The sequence below is a fragment of the Cebidichthys violaceus genome, unplaced genomic scaffold (genome assembly GCF_023349555.1).
Source record: "Cebidichthys violaceus isolate CVI_PGR_0920_01 unplaced genomic scaffold, fCebVio1.0.p SCAF_6, whole genome shotgun sequence".
NCBI classification, from domain to species: domain Eukaryota; kingdom Metazoa; phylum Chordata; class Actinopteri; order Perciformes; family Stichaeidae; genus Cebidichthys; species Cebidichthys violaceus.
Window position 1 is genome coordinate 17,769,757 of NW_027176816.1, and position 11,044 is coordinate 17,780,800.

Here is an 11,044-nt window from a genome sequence, read left to right on the forward strand (position 1 = left end):
CCATTGTTTGCTTGCCTCTCCTCAGGAGCAGGTCATAATTATAGAGATGCATGAGAGCCATGTATTTATGTTGCTATCTACAGATTTATATGTAAAATGTGTAAGGTTTGATGTAAACTATAAAAGTCAAGGGGCCGGATATGTTTGTTGGGGGCAGATGATCAGAATTCTGCATCCTCAGTACCCCGATTCATTAATTGACGGTTTCTCTCACTGTGCTTTTAAAGCTGACAAACCAGTGCATTTATACAACTTTTAAAGCAAAAATGTGCCTCTTTTTTTTTTTCATTGGCAGTGCAGATGTCACTTCAATCAGTTATCAATCTGCTTAATCAGTCTATAATAAGGTTATGTAACAAAATAGGTCAATTGTGAATCAAAGAGATGAAGAAGAAAGGGAGCAGGGAACATGAATGGGGACAATCCTGCAGCCATTATTCTGCTGCTGGTACTGTTTAGATAAAAGCTACAGGGAATACGAGGGGTTTGGCGACAATTAAGAAACAAATGGAAACCTGTCAGAGACACACATATGAGCGCACACACAGACAAAGACACAATTCAAATCACGGTCATATCCATTTCAAAAGCATGACTTGGAAATACAGTGCATGAATATTTATTGTCTACTGTGTTACATAGTTATATTATTAGATTTTTTTTTTTTCCTTCAATGAATTGCGATTTTACAAGTGTACTCCAGTGGGACTTAGGACCGGGGAAGGCAGCGTGTTCTCCGGCTCTAGCTGTTGTCACAACCGATGAAACCACATCAGAGCACATCATACAGGATTTATTAAGTTAGGCCTGTTATGCAACACCGTCCCCAGCCACGGGCAGCCCGAGAGAGACAGACACACACAAGCAGCCTCTGTGCTGACGTAAAGGAAACACAGAGGTGGAGAAAAAGAGGCTGAGGGAGGAGGAGAAAAGGGAGTTTAAAAGGGAGAAAGTGTTGGAGAGAGGGGAGCCAATGAGATGAGAGGAGGAAGAGGCGGGCTGTGTCACCGACCTTGTGAAGGTGAGAAAGTGGAGAAAGACAGGTGGAGTAGATGAGGAAGGGTTGCTAGATAGGCAGAGGATAGACAGCGCCGTTTAATCTGGACACACACACACACACACACACACACACACACACACACACACACACACAGTTCATCTCCCTCTGTGTCAGCAGCAGAGGAGACGCTGTCCGTGCATTCTATGATGATATGACTTTGACTAATCTCTGTATATCTGAAACAACCGCACAGAACATGTAAAAAGAGGTAATGCCGCTCCGGACGGAGCAGACTGCAGCGGTAATAAAACTCACCACGTGTACGTAGGTTGTACAGGGTGGGGAAGGTACACAGTGTACCTGTGTGTGACTCACTCAGTCCAGTTTTTGTGACGTTGTGTTCGTGACGTCTTTATGTATTTCGTTTAGTTTACATACTTATTTTAAACCCAACCACGATGTTTTTCCTAAACCTAACGTTACATTATTTCCGTGGTGGCGTCATGTAAACTTTACACATTACACGCCACCACCATGTAATGCCACGTTAAGAGGCTGCGGTCATTTGCCGTATTTTTTTCTGCGAGATCACGTTTCTCCTTGAATATTTCGTGCGCTCACATCCGACAAACTTTGTTTGTGTGCTCAGGGTTGTTCATTCAAAGCCCCTCTGGTCCTTTCCCAACACCTTTGGGTCTATGCCTCCGTGTTTGTGTTCTTGTCGTGTCATGCCGAGATCAACATTGTGCCGAGTCAGGGTACTGTGGTGAGTGGCCCGTCAGCGACCTGTCACCGTGTACCTTGCTGACCGTTTGCTGTCACCGGTCATTGTTTGCGGTTTTGCGTAACAGTGTGTTCATGTGCACAGTCACGTGTGTTTTCCATTATAAGTTAACCTGCAGCAGGGCTGAGAGAGAATACTGTGCATTGTGTTAAGGAACAGTTTGCCATTTTAGAAAACGCTTTTTCACTTTCTTGCTTAGAGTAAGATGAGGAGATCTATACCACTGTCATGTCTGTAAGCTAAATATGCTAAGCTATAGCAGGGTGGAAACAGCTAGCCTGGCTCTGTATCCAAAATCAAAATGCTTGAACGGCAAAAACAGCAATTTATGTTCCTTGCCATAAAGAACTAACATAATGACATACAAATCACCAGCAGTAAAATATTCTGTTGTAGTTTAATAAATGTCCAATTTACTCACTCGACTTATCAAATCAGGTTGTTTAGAAAGACTGTCAGACTGATGCCATACTTCCCAGCATGCATTATGTTTAGGTTGAAAATCTCCAGACTGCTTTTTTACTAATTTGAGGAAAGTTCTGATGGAGGTTTGTTATGTGTGCTTTAACTATGCTTTAACCACTCACTGCACTTTTAATTAGTTCTGCTACTTCAGCACCACAGACAGCACCGTGGATTCATCAATACACAGCTCAGTTAGGCTGCTGATAATCCAGAGCCATGTTGGGGGCCATAGATTCTAACTCACACAACCCTCAGACAGGTAGTCAGGCAGAGTAGATTAACATATTCAACTAAACCTCTCTTCTCCTGCACTTTGCTACTAAGAGAGGGGGATCGCAGGTTAAAAAGGAGAATGCATTTTAGTCAATTTATTAACAAGGGGGTGGCGTTCCTCCTCAGCTCACTTACTGAGCCTTTGACATTTTATCATCACAAAAACAACTGTCACGGGTTTGCTAATATAAAACAAAAAATACAGTTATTAAATCCTTTTTTGTGTTACTTTTACAGCTAAACAGTAAAACTTAAAATGAGTTGACCCAACTGGCTGGCCCTAAAGTTGAGTAAACTCAAAAAGACTTAGTTTTTGAGTTTTCTCAGACGACATTTTGACAGTGTACCAGCTATTTTAAAACTGACTGATTAACATGTCACATTTATTTTCGTTTAACCCAAATATATGTACCATTGAACAGAGCCAGACAAGCAGTCTGCCTCCGTTTCTGTCTTCATTCTAAGCTAAGCGGCTGCTTAAGAAGAATCAATCTTCTCATCAAACTCTTGACAAGAAAGTGAATTAGCATATTTCCCAAAATGTAAATCCCTTCATTTAACGCCAATGCACAATAAAACTGGAATTGGCAACACCCACACACACCCTCACGAATTGAACAGCAATCAATCTGAGCCTTAGCACTACAAACAGACCTCAGGTAAGCTCAGCTCTTTTTGTGAGATCTGTGAAAACACAGAGGCAGTGAGAGCGAGAGGAAGAGGAAGAGGAAGAGGAAGAGGAGGACGATGAGGACAACACATTTTAAATCTCAATGAGACTATCCTAAATGTAAAATGAAATTAAATAAGGTCTGTGGCCAGACTCTAACAGAGGGCGGGATCCAAAACATCCTGCATCCCTTCCCATATCTTTTTTTGTTAACCTATTGCACCATAACTTTACCGTAGTTATTTTTTGTAAACACAATCGCACAAAAAAACCCCATTTATTTCTACAGCCATTCTATCTTTGTGTTCATTGAAATGTAAGTAGATGTACTGTACTGCAATAATCGTTCACAAAAGCCATATGACAAATTTACAAGGTATACAAAGTACTGCGGACGGCAGTGTTTTCTTAAAGTACATCAGTAAAATAAACATCTCAGAAGTGAGATGTTGTGCCTTACTTGGTTTTAGTGTTTTTGCAAAGAACTGCAATCCAGAACAGTTTTTCTATTTCCATTTGCGTGAGAAAGGTTAGCTAATGAAACTGCTACTGCAAGCTGGTAGCATTTCCATCCCTGTACACATCTCCTAAACTGCAAAAGTTAAGAAGCTTTCATTTAAGCTAAATAATGCATAGTGGGCTGAATGAAGCGCTGCATCTCTCCAAGGCAAAGGGTCTCTATCCGACTAGATGAGGATGATGATGACGACTCATTCTCTCATCTGGACATGCTGCACAGTCAGCAGCTTCTATCTGCACACTTTGTGGTACTCTCTGTGCTGTAAATGTGCAAGAACAAGATGAGGGGAAAAGCATAATTGTGAAAAAGACATTTTCTGTCATAAAAGATGTTTAATCTGGTAAAATAATATATTGTTTTGCGAGCAGTTTAGGTGAAATTAGATCATTAAATTAATAAAATTCAGCTTTGGAGCCTGTGTTGACGGCCCTGTGTGTTTGTTAGCTGTTGCCAGGTTTGGCCCCTGTAGTCCACAGCAAGACACGTGGGACTCTGTTTCATATCAAACACAGAAGTCAGTAAGTTACAGATTAAAGCCCTGTCTACATGGATTTAATGCCTCTCATTTGTAGCATATAGCTTTCTCTTTAAGAAATAACTAAGATATATGCTACGTAAGTAGCATATACAACAAGAAATAGGAATCAGCCAATGAAAAATGGTAAAAATGTCCATTCTAGTGAGATGTGTTACCACTAGATTTATGCTGCTGATTTGAAGATAAAACAAACATACAGCGCAGGTGTTACTAATAACATTAACGATGGCTCTGCTATATTCAGGCGTCCCAGTAAACCATGACAGCGCGACCGTGAGCCGGCATGTTCAATACCAGCACCCTGAAACCAAAGCAGCTAAATGGAATTCAGCATTCATTTGAATATCGACAGCTAAAGTTTTACTGACCATCTTTACCCGCCAATATTCAGTAAAATATGTGATCATCAGCATTTATGCTCTTCTAGTCGCCGATCTCGGATAATGTTATGTTGTAAACAACTAATCTGTGATTAAAATGACAGGCGTAGCGCTAAGCTAGGCGAAGGTGAATTATAACGTTATCATGGTGTGTTCACAATCTCGTAAAATGTAGTGTTGGTGAGAAACTTGAATAAATCCAGTAGTTTGAAGGAGATGTTTTCACAGCAACATAAGTAGATATTAGAGATGAATTATGAGCCGTTTACACTAACTCTAAACCGCTTATAATACATCATGAAAACTACTAATGACAAGATTTGTTTGAATCCATAAAAATATAATCTTTTATTTCCTTATCATTTGAATTGTGTGTTGCACCACTATTGACAGCTATATTTCTCCCACCGTGACATGTCAATATGAAAAAGACTTATTGTGTCCACTACTCACAACCTTTTCCGTGTAGTAACTGCAGACGCAGCCTTTATGAATATGACCAAGGATCAGCTCTGCTAACACGTAGTATGTAGCTAGCCCAGAGAGACTCGGTGCGCTGCTATCTGTCACGGGAGAAGTCAAACCAACCGCCTAGTCCTCATCTTTGAGGCCTTCAAATCAAAACAATTTGAAAACGCTTCCCAAAAAAAGCAGCCATTTTTATTCTGTGTCGTTTGTCGAGGTACGTTTTTCGTCTTCTGCTCCTCGTTGTGATCTACAAAGAGCAAGAATGGGCTCATTGTTGCCCCCTGAGGCTGGAGGGCATGAAACACCCACCGCACTACTATGGTTACTAAGAACCACTGTGTAGTGGGCATTTATCTCCCATCAGCCATCTGCAGCGCCACCCAGGACAGCAGGGTCCCCTGCCAGTGACAGAAACAGCTGCCGAGTGGAGCCGACTGGAGGTAGTAGAGCTCCGGTCGTCCACTCGGTCACATCATTTCATGATTTTCACTGTGGATGTACAGTATAGGCACTACATGTTGCATGTTTGCACATTCGTCAAGTAACCAAAAACACCAGCTTTGAGTAGTTATCATAAAGAACTCAGATAAACATCCCCACACTAGGCTATTCTGCTTTTGAGCAGTTCATTCTGGTATACACTGACATTAGGACAGCCTTCATCACAATTACCGCCAATTGTTAAAGCCACAAAAGAGGCTACTATTCCAAACCACAAGAGCAGACTGGAGAGCCAACACACTTAGCAGCTACACTTTCCTTCAAGCCTCCGTTGCTCCGTGAACATGTACGTAGTTCAACAGTGAAAGTGCAGAAGTGTGAGGTGGAAAAGAGTCAAGCATGTACTCATGTGTTCATCGAGCCGCTCCCAGGAAACGCAGGATGGGAACAACATTCAGTGAAGAGCAGTGACTTTCTGTTTTCACAGTGTACACAGATCAGGTCAATCCTGCAGAGTCACCCTACTGCTGCAGCGGATGCAAGACTAGCTTAGCTGAGATCCAGCAGAGCACAGCACTAAAACTACAGCACGGCTCTTTCCGGGCCATCAATCAACACTTAACACAGAGGGTGAAGGAGAAAAGAGAGAGGAGAATGTCTTCAATTATAAACCGGTCGGTCTAGATTTTTTCTTGTAATTGGTTTGACATTAAGCCCAGCAAAGGGTTTATTTCACAGATTTCTCCCACCATGGTCTCACAGGATTTGAACAACATTCAGCCGTAAGATCTGAGTAAAATGCACAAGGCGTTTCTCCAAATCAGGTCAAATGCTCAAAATATCTTACATGTCATTAGTGGGCCAAGCAGCAGCATTTAAAATCAGGCCAGGGCACTGCGGCCTAAGTGATCGTGCTAATAGTCTGTGTGAACTATTTTTCTCAGAGGCAAGACGAGCAAAGAGCATTGAGGTAAACAGGAAATCAATATTCACAATCACCTTTTAGGTAGGAGGAGACTGAGGACTACATGCTAAGGATACATCAGGCTCCATTCAGGAGGAAGCTGCAATGACAGACTATGATATCAGAGAATCTTTGTTAATCATTTTCTTTTGTTAAAAATAGTACTTTATCCTTCTTGTGATATAGGGAACGTTAGCCAACAGGTGCCTGTTTACACATTCAGCAGACACGGAGCAGTATCACATTTACAGTTATGTCCTTTGGACAGAAACAAAGAAAACAAATGTTCAATCTCTTTTAGCTTTGTTTTGATCTCGACCAACTACTGAGAAAATAGTAAAGTGGCGGACAGTAGAACCAAAATACTAAGCTTAAAGACACTAAAGTCACGCAAGTGACCCCCATCACATTTATGTTAACATAAAAGTATCGAATATCGCAGTTCAGAGTCACAACTGCGTCACAGTTAGTAAGTAGTACAAAGCCATTACCCCCTTTTTGAAAATATCAATCACATATTTAATCTCCATTTCAAACTCGGTGCCAACTCATTTGGAACGACGTTCGAGCACTGCTCGGACAGAGACAGACAGAATTTGTGGCAGAAATGACAAAGAGTTTGTCATAGTAGAGTACAATGGCACCGGAAAAGAGGCGAAAAAATGTGCGCGTCCTCCTGGGTGTCATGTCTCCATCACTACTGATCGGAGTTGGAGCCAATATATAACTGTGAACTACTGCAGGGTCCTTGAATGCTGATTGTAATGTTTCCCTCTAAAGACAAAAGCAAAATGATAGAAGGGTTTTTATGTCCTGTGAGACGCTTTAGAGAGAGACAACTATTCACACTCACACCTACGGTGATTCTGGTGAGAATTGACCTGATGTCTTTGGAATATGTGGGTATACCAGAGCACCTGGGGGAAATGCACAAAGGCACGGGGAAACCATGCAAACTCCACACAGAAAGGCAAAACCTCTTTCATGGAAATGCTGTTTCCTCCCCTGCAGCATGAACAGCCGTGGAGTTAATAAATGGCGTGATTAGCATTATAACCAATAGCTCAGAGGTGACTACTTTACGTTACATTATTACATGCACCACACGCAAAAGAAATGAAAACCAACAAGCAGGAGAATGTGGAGAATAAAAGGAGCTGAAATAAACTCTTGCATACAGTCCTGTGAGACCACTGCTGTGGAGTTACAGTCTTATTAAGGATCAATCATTTAGTTTGGTAGAATTATAACAGAAAAAAAAGGCTTGAAATTTGAAAGCTGTGAAAGCCATGTCACCATGGTGACGGTCAGTCCGCCTCTCGTGTGGAACGTGAGCTGGAGGAGAGCTGCCATTGGCGGAGAGCGCTGAGGAACAGGATGGAGGAGAATGCTGCTGGCAAGACGGCCATGCTGCAAAGGACAAAAAGTGACCTGTACCAAAAGGACAGGAAACAACACTGAGCTTCGTCCCTTTAAGGCCGAGGCCTGTCGTGCTTCTGCTCTCCACACTCTTGCATTTCAGACACTGTGCAGACAGCATGTGGGCAGCATTTATGTAAATAAATACAGGTTTGTATGCATGGGAGGATTTCTGAACAGGCATGAGGGATAAGGAGGGCCAAAGAGATCAAAACGACTAGAAAGTGATTCAGAACAACAGAAAAAGATGCACAAAATTATTACAAAAAGAGGGAAAACGACCACAAAGCGCCTCTTTTCTGGGCGTCTCGCTCCAATCAGGAATGAGGTGAGGAGCCTATTTGAATGTCTGTATTGTCTCATAGTCCGTTTGTGCTTGCTGCTTGAATTGTGGTGCTACTACTGTATCCAAACACTTAATTTGATCTTTTTTTGGCTATAGGAAAATGAGATTACAAGACCATCAGTCAGCATTTGCCTCATAATAAAACATGTGTTTTTGTGCCAAGGTTACTCAGGAAGATCTCCCAAAATAACCAAACTCAGCACCACACCACATTCCATTCATTTCTGTGTGCGCGCTGTGTTGTTGCATGAAGGAGCAACATGCTAGTAGAGCCAATGAACGCTGAGCTAACCCCCCTACAGCCTCCTGGAAATTGGATAAAGCGTTTGATATTTCAGTGATTCAGTGGCAACATTTCAAAGCCATACAAAAAGAAGAGCTGTTCCTCTGCTATCCGTCAGGTGGGACCTGCGTTCTTGGAAAAGCACAAATGCTGCAAGGTCAAACTGCAGCGCCGGGCAACTCGTCACGACTTCCCTGCCTGCAAACATGGATGTCACTTACTTTGGGGTTAAGACACAGTGAGCTGTTTCTCCGTGCAGAGAAGGGGGACGCAGTCGGGCTTCTATTACACCAAGAAAAATATATACATCTATCATGTTATGACGTTCACACTGGTGGACAGCATGGATCCGTCGCCCCCCCCCCACCATGGGCGCACCACAGGGTGACAAGACGCGTAAACATCTGCCGGAGCGCACTGCGCAGCATCCCTCCATCAGCTGCACCAAAACAAAACAGACACAGCAGAAAACAGCTCGAGCCCTTGCAGAATTGCTCTCGGCTCGTTTCCTCCTCACATGTACACCATTTATGTCATATTTACATTCTGTTTCCTTGGTGGAGATCTCTCCACGCCGCAGGCGCATCCTCCGCAACAAAAAACAGAAGACAGCTCTGCCGCGGCCGGTGCCACTGATGGTTTCAATGGCAACGCTCCGGCCTCGCTTACCTAAGACCCCTTTCCCGTAACCCCGTTAGTCCTGTCGCGGATCCATCGGTTTTCATCGTTTCCCCTGCGGCTTCTTCGCCAAGAGCTCCGCTGGATGGAGCGGCGATCCTGGCTCACACACCAGAGGGAGGACGGGAGGAGAGGAGAGGAGAGGTGGGCTGGGCCAGGGGAGGGGGACGCAAGAGTTACGCTGGGTGGCTGCCGCGTGAGGATGGGCACAAGGGTGTGTGGATGGAGGCATCTGCGTCACGTTACGTCGGATTATGTTAAAGGGAAACACACCGCGGTGAAGTTAGTTCTGTGTTGGGGGCTGACTGCGGGATCAGCATTGTATTACTGTTGAAACGACACAAAACCAATGTTTTTTCTAATACTTCATGCTTGCACAATATTTTAAATAGATTGTTTTCTCATGAAGCACACAGCTTCATATTGGATTGTAATACTTCTTCTATTTTATATTACCCTTTTTATTTCATGATTTATTTCCCAGCTTCCATGTAACCTGACTTAAGTTATAACTGTATCACCACACAGGACAGGACACTCGTCTTCAAATGTCAGTGCTCGTCAAGAAAATCTGATTGTGACTTGTCAACATTAGAATTGTTTCTGTTGTCGACGTTTGCATGTGACTACCAGCTTGATAAAACAACACAAAAACAATAACACAAATCAAACGTTGCAATGAGAATAGGTTCTACTTTCAGAGGAAGGCAACCTCATACTAGACATCACATCTATGTTGATCACTTTCAAATTTAATCAGTGTCGAACCAACACTATTGGGAATTTTACCACAATTACAGAGCGTAAAAATACTTTGTGTGTTCTCCACTTGTGTGACATATTTCCGACTGTGATAATGTAACATTAGTTTTGCTAATGTCATATATAATATTGTGAACTGGTGATAAAGTAAAAGACACGGTAATGTTCTATTTTACGGTCAAATTTTGGAATAATTTTCAAAAAATAACTCATTATAGGGAAATTAAAACAAACTAATAACTCACAGATTTCTTTAGTCAGTGCAGAGCATGTCAGGTGAACATGCCGACCATTTATCAACATGCAAGCTCACAATTTGACAAACGTATAACGTTCCTGTTAATACATTTATATTAATGAATCTTTATTGCATGCTTATGTTTGAATACAACTCTTTGTTTCAAGGAAACTCCTAGATTATCTTTAATTGGCATTGAATTAAATTGTTCTTTCCAGAAAATGTATGCAGACTTTTACAGAACTTTAAGATAATTTGGCTGGCGGCTGTCTGGCTCAGTGCCATTGTGCTTTGTAACTGGTGAATGATGAGAATGCAAGAAAAAGGTCTGACTTTAGAGAACAGGGTAATGACTTTTGTCAGGATGAAAGGGAGTTCTCTGTTCCAGGTGACTGATTCAAACACTTCAATTACATCAGTGCTGAGCAGAAGAGCCAACTCCTCTCACCAAAGAGTCACAGGGACTTACAAGAAAATGTACTGTACTCGAGGCCCCGTCCATCCCATTTCACTTGCAACATGGAAATGTGTTTCCCTTGCCTTGTTAACAGCCCGTTACGAGAAAAGTGTTAAACACAGAAATCTCAAAGTGTCACTTCTGTGTTTTGCAGGAGGTTTGTTGCAGGCTGCAGATGGCCGAGAGTCTCCTTCAGAAGACGGCGCAGGAGCAGGGAGCGTCTGAGGCTATAGGGGACAAACTGGTCAACAAGGCGCTCACTGTCATGGACAGTATGGCTGCTCTAGTGGACAGGTAACATACTGCAGGTGTGCTGGTATTGATGCTGCCTTTAAAAGTCACACATGGTGCCCTAAAG

General features: G+C 42.5%; 1 protein-coding gene across 3 annotated transcripts in view; it reads right to left on the minus strand.

Moving 5' to 3' along the window:
* Positions 1–9,365, minus strand: part of snphb (syntaphilin b) — a 27,719-nt gene extending 18,354 nt beyond the window's left edge. The window contains exon 1 of one of the 3 annotated variants that reach the window (XM_068733764.1): positions 9,221–9,365. The gene's annotated coding sequence lies outside the window, so the exon portion shown is untranslated. Of the gene's footprint in view, positions 1–8,772; positions 8,824–9,094 lie in introns of those variants that run through there. The other 2 variants (XM_068733766.1, XM_068733767.1) reach the window with 2 other exon arrangements.
* Between the last annotated feature and the right edge of the window lie 1,679 nt (positions 9,366–11,044).